Genomic DNA, 11,764 nt, shown 5'->3' on the forward strand with positions numbered 1-11,764 from the left:
CACGTGTTAGAATAAAAACTGCGGCGGGCCACTGTGACACCGTGGCTCCCAGCGCTGAGTAATACCCCTGTGAGGGGCCTCGTTATCCGCGGCCGTCAACACCGATCCCTCCACCCGCCGCGCTGGCGGTGGCCACCGGGCCCCTCGCGGCGCGGTGGCGCACGGACGCCACGGCCGCCGCTGAGGGACAGGTTCAAACCCGAAATTAAATTAAAATTACATATGCCAGGGGTGACGCCCGGGCAACGCAGGGGACATTAGAGAGGCTGTACAGGAGAGGAAAGACAGGGCAGAGGATGAGAAATGTGGAGGGGGGGGGGGGGTCTGCGGAGTTGGGAGGGTGGAGGGTGGGGGGGGGGTTGTCCACTGATCTGTCACAGCTCCACGCCTGGCTGGCCGTGCTCCTATTAACTCTGACAAGACAAAGAGGTGACACATCCCTGCCCGCGGGGCCCGGTGGAGGATTATATGTGCACATGCATGCGCCGGCGCACTAACGCATTTACCCACATGTGTCAATTTTGCAACGGCGGTGTCCCCGAACGCAGCCCACGCCGCCTCCGTGCAGAACGCGCCACGGACGCCGCCTTTATGCTAAGTGGCCGCTCCGTTCATTTAGTCCATGTGTTCACTGTCTCCTTTGAGATCCCTCACGTTAGATCCTGGTCTACTCGGGAACGGGGGGGGGGACGAGGACCAAGGAGGTGAAGTGGCAAACAGAGTCAATGAGGGCCTGGTAACCCCGGTTTCAAACGGAGCCGACCAGGGCGTGGTAACCCCGGGTTTGAACGAGGGCCTGGTAACCGGGTTCACAGCGTCGTCTGTTTACTGTTTGTTTGAACACTCAGTGTCCACACACACACACGCACTGTGAAGGGTCAGTGAACACACTGAAAGAATGCTGCATGAGGAAAGTAAATACAGTGCATGAGGTGTGTGTGTGCGTGTGTGTGTGTCTCGGACCACGTTGAAGTATTGAAGTATGTTGTCAGGACTGGCAAATGTATAAAAAAAAAAAAAATCACACATCCTCCTCATATCTTATCTTTCTCTCGCTCACCCACACACACACACAGGCGTGCACACACACACGCACACGCACGCACACACACACACACACACACACACACACACACACACACACACACACACACACAAACGCACCACACACGCGCACACACATCAAAGCTCACAAACAGCTCGGCTGACGGATGGGGGGTGGCAGAAAGTGATGCCAGAGCAGATTGAACTTGGGGACATCTCTGCTTTGGACAGCTTCAACAAGCAGAGGGCAGCCAGCGGTCACCAGGGGCGAGGCCCCGGTCAACGGGGGCCGCGGCATCGTTGGTGAGGATGGCAGAACGGGCGGGGGGGGGGGGGGGGCACACGAGGCGTTGCGGTGACGCTTATTGTCAGCCCGTGTCAAGTGCAATCAGCGTTAAGTGTAATTTTCTGAGCAATTAGAGCGCTTATATTGAGAACGCGAGCCAGCGCCAGGACACCGGGGCTGGCCGAAGGAGATCCTCACACACACACACACACACACACACACACACACACACACACACACACACACAAATGCATACACACATACACACACAACATTATTATACGATAACACTTTTATTCAGCATTTTGGAATTAACTTTTATACTTATATTTATATGATGAATATAGGGTACATACTGTATTTAACACATTCATGTTCATATCCTGCCTTATCCATCTATTCCTCTTATCATGCCTCACCATTTTTACCCCTTATCCACTGTTCCTTCCTTCTCCCTTCATTTAAAAGCCCATTTTAGGACACAAAATCAACTACACAAGTGTATGTATAAGGGTCTACACGCGTCGTGGCGTTGATGTACTGTATGTTCCAATTCTGACAGTAAGAGAGTGAGACATTATTTGGAATGGACGTCTCGATTTGACATGGTAAATAGAGGCATGTGGTCCAAGTCCTCTCACTGCACTGTGGGGGTGACTGACTGGCCCTCCACCACCCTAACCCGTCTACACACACACACACACACACACACACACACACACACACACACACACACACACAAAATCACTCACACGGTGACATGGTTTTGGCACAGTGCCCAGACTCGCACTCGCACTCGCAGCCCTTCTTCCTGTGTCATCGTCCCTCATGCCTGAAATCCAGGGACGTACTGTACACACACGGAGACCTGCGTGCACGCTGACATGGATACGCGTGTGCACCGGGACATACACGCTGGCAAGCGGACGCGTGTTCCACGCAACACGAGTGAATAATATGCTAATGCGTCCAGGATTGGATCCCCAGGAATCCATCAGGAGGTCCTAGGGGTTCCCCGGCAAAATGGTCAGTGTAACAGTCCAACTTAAAGCAGTGTAGCAAACCAAACCAAACCCATAGAACTGCGCTCGTTATTATTATGGCTGCTTATAGTTAGTGATGCAGGCCAGTCACTCCGGCTGGCACCGCTGAATTAGTGCAACCTTGCAATTTTTGATCTTGCGACGCAATTCCATTCTTTATTTATTTCGACGTGGAATTTGAACGATTATCTGGCGAGCGCATGCGGCGAGCTCTCACAAGTTCCCCGTCGACGCTTTTGAAATAAGAGATTGTGGCACTGTGGTTTAAAAAAAAACAAAAAAAAACACTGAGTCAACGAGACACAATGTACAATAATGATAATAATAATGTTATTGAAGTAAATAATAATGTTTTGATCATAGTTTCACTGTCAACTCTGAAACCACAGTGTGAACGTTTGGACTGAACCGTGTCGAACTGATAAAGATCTCTGTCAGATCAGGGGTCCCAGAGACAAGATCAAATTGAGGGTCCTTGATAAAAACAAAAAAATATATATTTTAGAATCACGACCGAAGAAGCAGTTGGCTGCAGGTCATGCACGATGGATGATGGGGGTAAAAAAATAAAACACTTCATAACAGCTAAAATATGGACAATTCAATGGTGATTTTGTGTGTGTGTGTGTGTGTGTGCGTGTGTGCTTTTGTATTTGTATTTGCTCAGTGTGTTTTTGAAACACGGTGGCACAGCATCGTTTCACTTCACAGTTCCATGATGTCGAAATGACTCAACACGAGAGGTGGTGGAGTCAGAACGGAAGATAGACCCTCAATAAGTGTGTATGCAGGTCTCTCTCTCGCTCTCTGTCACCCTTTGCCACAGATACAGAGACAGGCTTTTGCCCACACAGACACAGACACAGACACACACACAGACACACACACACACACACACACACACACACACACACACACACACACACACACACACACACCCACACACACATATAAAAACATAAAAGCCCACATACATGACAAACGCGTACACCTCTAAGTTTCTGTGAGACATTCGGAACGCTTCAACGTCTCCCATGGGTGTCTTCCTGTGTTTTTTGTACTGACACCCGTCCGTCCTGCACCCGTCATCGCCTCGCTGCCCACATCCTGTCTGCCGCCGTGGGCCGGGCCTGCCGGCGCCGGCAGCCTCACCGGCCCCGGCGCCGCTCTCCGCCCGCCGCGGCCACTCGAGAGATTTGTCGCTGGCCCAATCCTCCACTCCTCCGCCCGGCAACGATGAGATGAGACAAACACATTACAGTCCTCAGTGCCCTGTCACATGGTCTATTTGAGGGGGGAAACGGCTCAGGATATGACACCAGCCTGGTTGTATCAGCCATGCCAGCCGTGCAAACATGGCCACCAGTAGTGACAAACGCCCCAGAGTTTTTGAATCTGCGGCCAGATATGCTTGACAACAAAGCATGGACAACACCTTAGGCACTGATGCTGGACAAACAAATAAATGTGTGTGTGTGTGTGTGTGTGTGTGTGTGTGTGTGTGTGTGTGTGTGTGTGTGTGTGTGTGTGTGTGTGTGTGTGTGTGTGTGTGTGTGTGTGTGTGTGTGTGTGTGTATTGTTAAATAATGTATTTCCAATATGTAGCCTCTCAAAAATCTGTCATTATTTTAAAATATGATAATAATAATAATAATTGTTATTATTCTTATTGTTATATAAATCAACAACAATAATAACATGAATAATTATTATTATTATTATTGTTATTAATAATAATAACAATAATAATAGTAATAATCAAATATATTATTCATATTAATACTATTAATTCATAATATATTTTTGAGAAACGTCTTCCGGAGAGAGGAAATATGAGAAAGAGAGATGCAAGAATTACAAGAATGAGTGAGAGAGGGAGAGAGAGAGAGTCTCTTCTCACATCCTCCTCCCCTCGCTCATGTGTAGGTGTTGGGCGGTGTATAAATACCCCAGCCCCCACCCCCGGGGTCCCACTCAGCTCAGTGGGAGCCTCTCTGCCCTCCCCCCAGCCCCTCACCCTCACCCTCACCCTCACCCTCCCCTTCCCCATCTTCCTTCCTCCTTCAGCACCCCCTACCCCCAGTCGCCCCACCCCGCTACTTCACCCCCAACACCGTCTAATTAGGATCTTGGGCCTCGTTAGGGCCGGCCACCCCGGGGGCCCGGTGATACAAAAGCTGATTCCATCCGACGTAACAAGTCAATGCCGGGGGTGTGTGTGTGTGTGTGTGCGTGTGTGTGTGTGTGTGTGTGTGTGTGTGTGTGTGTGTGTGTGTGTGTGTGTGTGTGTGTGTGTGCGCGCGGAGAGGGGGGATTGTTATTTTAATTAATTAAATGGAAGGGTCAGCTTACGACAAACAAGGGCCAGAGGGGGCAGGGGAGTGGGTTGGATCGGCCAGAACCGTGTTCCTCTGGAGGGGATGACCGGCCCGGTGTGATGGAGCTCCCACTGGAAGAACCCTGTTTTACCGGGACGCAGCAATTCAGCTTCGTTCGGCAGGTTCGATGGCCGAACGGCTGAAGGCGCTTTGAGGGGCGGTATAAGAAGTTGGCGCCAAGTTTCGGGGGAAACGCTCTCAACCTTGTTGATTAGTGGTTAAATTGAACGCGGTGGACGGGCCGCGTCGTGGACACGCCGGGTGGGGTTATTTCAAAATGTCCAAGGGAGACCTCTCCGCTTCCTTTCCGTTTGTTCCCTTCGGGGTGAGCTGGCATTAGGTTCCTCCGACTAAAAACACAGATCTAAAGATGTCCAAAATGTAAGGTGCCCACGAGGGGACATGCGTAGCCGTGGCATCCGAGCTGCCCTTTGGAAGCTGTGGGAGGAGGACCCGCGGTGTCAACGGATGTCCATCACCGCCTGCCACCGTTGGCCTCGGACCTGATACCGTCGTCAGTGTTCTGGTCGTGTGATAATGGGGTTTGATGAGGATGTCGGAGGGCAGAACGCCGCGTCGCGGAGGTGACTGTCCACCCGTCAGTTTTCGTGATCTGATCCGTGAGTCTTGTGAAAGTAATTCTGTAACTCTATTATTAACATTCTGTCCCTCTCTCTCTTTCTCTCTCTCTCTCTCTCTCTCTCTCTCCCTCTCTCTCTCTTTCTTACTCTGTCCCTCTCTCTCTTACCCTTCCTTCTGACCTACTTTTAGTATTTGATCCTTACTGGAAGGTTAACCCCTAGAGGGGGCACGGTGTCAGCCTTGTGCCACGTCAATTCCCACACAAAGGGCACCATTTGTCACTTCATATTTTCAAGGCTCCAAAAGCCAGATTCTTTTTTTTTTTTTTTTTTCATTGTTGTTTCCGTGGCAGGGGCTGGTTCCTTTCCTTTCCTTTCCTTTCCTGGGCCAGCCCCTCCGGTCCTTTTTCCCCAGGCGCGCCCGCTGCTGACAGGGAACCCTGCGTCCGGTACGGACTCGCGCCTGCTCCGCATCCACAGTGAGATCAACGTCCTCAAATTGCATGAACCTTCAAATAAAACAAATGGATGTTCATCTTCTGAAGAACCCAAAAAAAAAAGAAAAGAAAAAAAAGGATGGCGGAGGACCACTCCGTCAACTCACAATTCTCCCGGGTGGACAAAGTTTTGTCATAAGTTGTTTCCGACCCCTCCCTTTGCCACGTCTCACCATCTCCCCCGTGCAGCCGTGACTCAGGGAGACGGGGCGTTTTAGCAAGGTGTCCCTGATGAGGCCCCGCGCAAATCACACCGAGTGTCATCTTTGACCCCACCGGTTACTGGTGGACGGCAGGGGAGCGAGGCGGGCCGCGCTGGTGCCCACGACGGCCAGCCTGGCCATCACGGCCACCGCTCTGCCCCGGGTCAGCAGCCATCACGCAGGGGGGCCTAATGCTACTGATGAGAAAGAGCCCGCCCCGCGGCCCCGCGCACCCTCAGGGCGTGGCCACTCAGCGTCAGGTTAACCTGAGCTGACAGACAGGCCTCCGCACCACATGTACATGAGCGCACACACACACACACACACACACACACACACACACACACACACACACACACACACACACACACACACACACACACACATAAAAATAAATACACATAAACAAACACACATATATAGATAAATGCATGCACACACACAATAAACACATCTACGCCCGTGAGGACTGGTTGAAGCACAATTCAGCATTAGTACACCACGGTAAGAGCAGACATTTAGATGCAGATTGCTCTCCCTAGGTGGTGATCAGAGGGACACCCCACACGCTACGGGACCATGGATCAACAAGAAACGCAAAAAAAATTTCAATGTGACATTTATTTTTTGCCAGTTCGATGACCGAAACACTCCAGACGATCCAGAAAGGGGGTGAAAGCTTTTTGTCACTGACGGACGCATCACACACATCTTATCCCCACGACAGCAATCACGGGTTTTGCGTTTTCCAAAAAACTCAAGAAGCAACACGGGTGCGTACGGCGGACGGCAGACTCTGCTTTACCGACCCCTTAAAGGTCAGAAACTCCCCCGATGCAGTGTGATGTGAAGAACAACACAGCTCGCTAAAGATAATGCCTAAAACATATAAAGACTTGAATGCCGCGGATCCCGTCGGTTTTCCTGTAAGGGTGAGGCTTTGATTTGATTTGAACCTTTCTGATTTATCTGCCCATTTTCCAAAAGTTAAATCAGATTTTCCCCCTCTCAATATGCACAAGAGTTCTTTAACGGTAAATGCAATGAAATATCGATTATTCAGTGTAATCTCATCTTAATAGCTGAACGTAATAGGCTGTTCGCGAGTGCAAGCTGACCCCAGAGCGGGTGAGGATGTAGTGCCTTGCTCTTGGGCACGTTGGCCATGGGGGAAGTCAGCCTTGATCTGAACAACAGCCACACGGGGCTCGATGTTCCCTGAAGTTTAAAATGCCAAGTCAAAATGTCACCGCGGATCGGACCGGCTGCGTCATTAATATTTGTCCGTAGTCCACGTGGGAGAGGAACCGGAGCTGGAACTTTAACCACTTTCCGTGACATTTCCTGCGCTCGTTGGCCCGTCGCGCGTTGGGTTTACCTTCCGCTGAAACCGAACCGTCTGAGAGGGATGGTAAATAATAAAAACCCTGTTTAATCCACTTGATGATGCCACCTGCCCGAGTCAGAGGGAATATCAAGGTGGAGTCGATCCCCCGCTCCGTCGGGGCTCGAACCGCTTCCGAGGATCATCGGGAGGGAGAAATGGGATTAATTTCAAAGCGCCCGGCGTGACGCGCTGGGGTCGAACAGGCACCGGCGAGGCCCGTCCTTGACCGCACTCAAGTGACTCTAGTTGTTACCTGAGAAAGCAGCCGTCCATGAGGACCGCATGGAGGGAAGATCTGACACCACCCACCCCCACCCCCACCCCATAAAAGCGCGTCTCCACGGAAACCATCGGGGACGGGCGAACTTGATGAGTCCGCGACGTCACATAACACTTAGATCTCCTAAAGTTTGGTTAAACAACAAAAACATAACAAAAAGAGTTTGTTATGTGGACTGGCGTGGCCTGAAGGGTGGCCATTTTGGAGGCATTGGTTAAAACGCAGTGTTGGGGTGGTGTGTGTGTGTGTGTGTGTGTGTGTGTGTGTGTGTGTGTGTGGCAGGGGGGTGAAAGGAAACACCGCAGTGTTGATCTCCCGGAATGCAGCATGCCAGAGTGCTGGGTCGACTGGCACCATACCCAAATACCTTCACCGAAGCCCTCTTCCTCTCTCTCTCTCTCTCTCTCTCTCTCTCTCTCTCTTTCTGTCTCTCTCTCCCCCGCCCCCCCTCCTCTCCAGACTTCCATCCCCCTTTCCATCCCTCCCTCCCTCCCCCTCTCCTATCCATCTCAATCAATCTTTGTACCCTCGGTCCCCATCCTGATTCCTCCTCCCCGTTTTGCGCCGGGGATGACATGCGCCGCCCCGCACGCCGTCGGCCCGGCCGCGTCCCCACCTTCACCCTCCTCCACCCCGGTCGTCCACATCCCATGAAACAGGAGAGCCGGCTTCTCCGCTTCCTCCGAGGGGATCATCGACCGCCTCTCTCCCCAGGCCTCTGGACGGACGGCATTCCTACCCCGTGCCGCTGTCGCTGGCCGGCTGTTGCAGCGAGCCGGCCAGAATAGAACTGTGACGTATGTCCGCTTACTAGAAAACGCCATCGTCCCGAGAATCACGGGAACACAGTAGAAACACACACACACACACACACACACACACACACACACACACACACACACACACACACACAGACAGGTTCGGATGCACAGATGGACAATGATAAGCATGCACACACACATTTACACTTAAACTTTACATACAGCCCTATAGCTAAATAAGGATCTCACAGAGACACACACACACACACACACACACACACCCACACACACACACACACAGTGAATTGAACAGGATCATTTCATTGTGTATGTAAGTCCTTCCTGACTCCATAAAAGTGTGTGAGGACCGACCACCAGTGACATAAGTATCGACGGTGCAACTGGTGCTGCTGCACCAGCGCCTAGTAACCGATAGGGGTCCATCCCATATTAAGCGTTGTGCAAGTGGAAGAAATATTAATAAAAATATTTACATCTAAAAAACATATATTACGATAAATATCGATATTTAAAGTATACAATACCAGATAGATATTGTGCTGACATACGTAGTCATGGTGTGGTGACATTGCAATTGTGTGCTTTCAGGGTCGTGCATGCGTGCGTGCATGCGTGCGTGCGTGCGTGCGTGCGTGCGTGTTTGCGTGCTTGCGCTGGGAGCAGGGGGGGGTCCAAAGAAATATTTCCTCCGGGGCCTATCATGTTACGCTATTGCCTACCAGTCTCTCATGAGGCATGCGAACTGAACAGCGGGGAGAAGGGGGCGGAGCCAGGCTGGGGCCGGTGACCCGGCCCTGACCCCATACAACTGAATGAGGTTATCAATACAAAACAACAGCAGCGCTACAAAAGATTAACCGTCGCGGATCGATTATCGACGCCCCGTCGCGGATGTTCCATTCAGATAGAAGTGAAATGTACAGTCTTTCTAGCAGAACCCCAGAATGAAAGGAGCAAAAGCTTTTTTGTGAGTAAAAGTTTTGGAGGCTGGCGTGGGGGTGGGTGGGCGGGTGGGTGGGTTGTCACTCTGCCCGCTGGACTATGTCTTGATGCATGTTGACTGGAGCCCTGCGTTTGTCAGGGGAGGTGTCTGCAGTAAAAAGTGCCACAGCCCCCAAGATTGACACTCATTAGCGAGGGGCTGCGAGGCAGCGAGGGCCTGCGGGGGGCACGGGGTCAGCGAGGAGGGACGAGTGGCCGCATCCCACTAAAAATAAATGATTTCTAATGATTGATACAGATAGCAGTGGACTGATAGGGCCAGATGAATCAGAGTGCCCGGGTGGTGGCGGGAGCGGGCGAGACCCCCGGTTGGCAAGCTGTTGTCAGCTGCGACGCCGCTTAAAGCCACCGTGTCCAGCTTGACTGGACCTCAATCTGGCATCGCCACCTCCACCCTAGCCCCGACCGCCGACGCCCCCCCCCCCCCCCCCCCCCTTCTTTCTACTGTTTTTTTTGTTTTCTACTACCCCCCAGCAGCGCCCCCCTCTGTCTCCTGCCAGTCAAGCGCGCGCACATAAACACACTCGTATTACACACATCACACATAAATGCCAGGCGTTGCCCAGGAGCAAGTGGAACAAATACAAGAGCTGCTATACTTCAGGCTCGATACATATACGTGTTACATACACACACACACACACACACACACACACACACACACACACACACACAGACACACACACACACACACACACACACACACACACACGGGTGCTCGCGCACACCCACCACCCTGGCCTTAGCCCCCCGTACACTTTGACTCCGCTTCACCTTCCATGGCTTCACATGCCCAGAAAGCCGTGTCCATCAGTGTGTTTATGTATCATATCCATGGCTCCGTCCGCTCATTATACATGTCTCCAGCCGTCAATCATTCAATCAATCCCATCTTTATTATGGCGATGATTGTAAAATCAAGCCCCCCGGCGTTAGCTCCTCAGTATATTATGGAACAAGGGGAAGGAATATATTTTAATACTGCGTTCAGATCTGATTTACTTCAAAAGAAAGTGAAGAATTAACAGGGAAGCTGGGCTCTCCTGGTATGGGCTTGGGTTCTCCCGTGGAAAAAAAAAAAGTTTGAAATGAAAGCTGACAACATGGTGGCCGGAACACTGAAAACCGTGACGGTTATGTTTGCTTCCCTCCTGAGAACATCTCAATCTACAAATTGGGGAGAGCAGAGGGCGCCTGCGGCCCCTGCTTCAGCCTACAGGCAACACCCGCCCCCCTCACCACCTGACCCCCTGTCGCTTCTGTCAGCAGGGTCAGACCACCGGGACCCCTGCCGCACCGGCACACCTCCAGCCCTCCTCGAAGAGGGCAGTGGCTTGGAAGCAAGCTATTTCCTAGTATTTTCAAGGCTCTCGCTAATCCTTCCAGCCCTGGGACTAAATATACGTGGCCTCCGGGCAGATGTGTCCGAATCAGAGTTAGGCGGTGTTAAAAAAAACCCAGGACGGGCTGCCAAGTGGGTCAGTTTTAATGGACACGAGGCACAGGCCGGGGTGCGGTGGCTATTTGGACGACATAAAAACCAATGTGCGACAAATCAATTTTACTGTTTGAGCGGAGATACATTCCTTGCTGTGTACCAGTGAAAGGATTCTAACTGAGATGAGAGAAAACTCGTCAGACTCACTCGAGGGCTAAATGCGCCATATTTCTCATCTCTGATGAGGGTTTGCTTGGACGTTCGTACTGCGTCGTCTGATCAGACGCTGTATCCAGACCCAGATAGGTGATTGAGATGGCCATTACTCAGCAGGGGAAAACAGAGGGAAGACAGTGGGACGGAGCAGAAATCACGTGAAGCGTCACACACGCGGCGCCGTATGAGGCCTGATGAATTATTGAGCAAACAGACCTTTGTCTCGATTGGAGACAGGGGCCCAAGGAACCCTCGCAGTTCTTCAGATGACCTGACAGCACCTGACACCAAGTCCTGTGAGATTCACCGCCTGATGATTTGGCATTAGAGGGAGGGCTACCCAGAAAGACAGCTGTTTGCCCAGTCCTGGTTCTCCAGGAATAAAGTAAAAGCGAATGTCGTCTTCAAAGGAACAATCCAGCAGAAATATGTTTAACAGATAAACAGATACCAGATTGTTAACGGGTTTTTAATTCCAAACGCAAGCTTCCAAGAACACTCTTCAATTTGTACGACCACGGCAAAGTACCGGTGCCTCACACCGAGAAGGTCCTGGGTTCCCATCCTGGCCGTCCCAGGTCCTTTCTAGGTGGAGTTTGCATGTTCTCCCCGTGTCTCTCCGGTTGC

The sequence above is a fragment of the Zeus faber genome (assembly GCF_960531495.2).
Source record: "Zeus faber genome assembly, chromosome: 20".
NCBI lineage: Eukaryota > Metazoa > Chordata > Actinopteri > Zeiformes > Zeidae > Zeus > Zeus faber.